Genomic DNA, 395 nt, shown 5'->3' with positions numbered 1-395 from the left:
ACGAATTCAGTGGAGCAAAGGAATCTTGCATTGGCCTGGAATCGAACCCGGGCCTCCCGCGTGGCAGGCGAGAATTCTACCACTGAACCACCAATGAAGAAATATCATTTATATGAGCGGGAACAAAGGCTGAAAAACACTTGCTCCAAACACGCAGCAGAGAGACCGGATACACGGGAAGGTTAGCGGAGGAAAACCACTGGAGGAAGGAACAGAGTGAAACACTACGGAACGAGGCAGAATGATCTGGCAGAGAAGTGAAGAGCAGCTTTTCTGGAGGAGCTGATTGCTCCAAAGGCCTGGGGTTTTCTGTGTGCCTCATTATAGTGTTGTGCAGTCTGCTGAGCCTCATGCACATTTGGCAAATCCATGTACTGCCTCATCAGTGTTGTGCA

The 395-nt window shown here is 49.9% G+C and overlaps 1 non-coding gene across 1 annotated transcript; it reads right to left on the bottom strand.

The window, feature by feature from the left end:
• Positions 1–26: 26 nt before the first annotated feature.
• trnag-gcc lies at positions 27–97 on the bottom strand. Its single transcript has one exon. It is a non-coding gene; the product is annotated as a tRNA-Gly (tRNA).
• Positions 98–395: the final 298 nt, after the last annotated feature.

Source organism: Plectropomus leopardus, unplaced genomic scaffold (genome assembly GCF_008729295.1).
Source record: "Plectropomus leopardus isolate mb unplaced genomic scaffold, YSFRI_Pleo_2.0 unplaced_scaffold66863, whole genome shotgun sequence".
Classification (NCBI taxonomy): domain Eukaryota; kingdom Metazoa; phylum Chordata; class Actinopteri; order Perciformes; family Serranidae; genus Plectropomus; species Plectropomus leopardus.
Note: the sequence above shows the minus strand (reverse complement) of the source record. Positions and strands in the feature narration are given on the sequence as shown.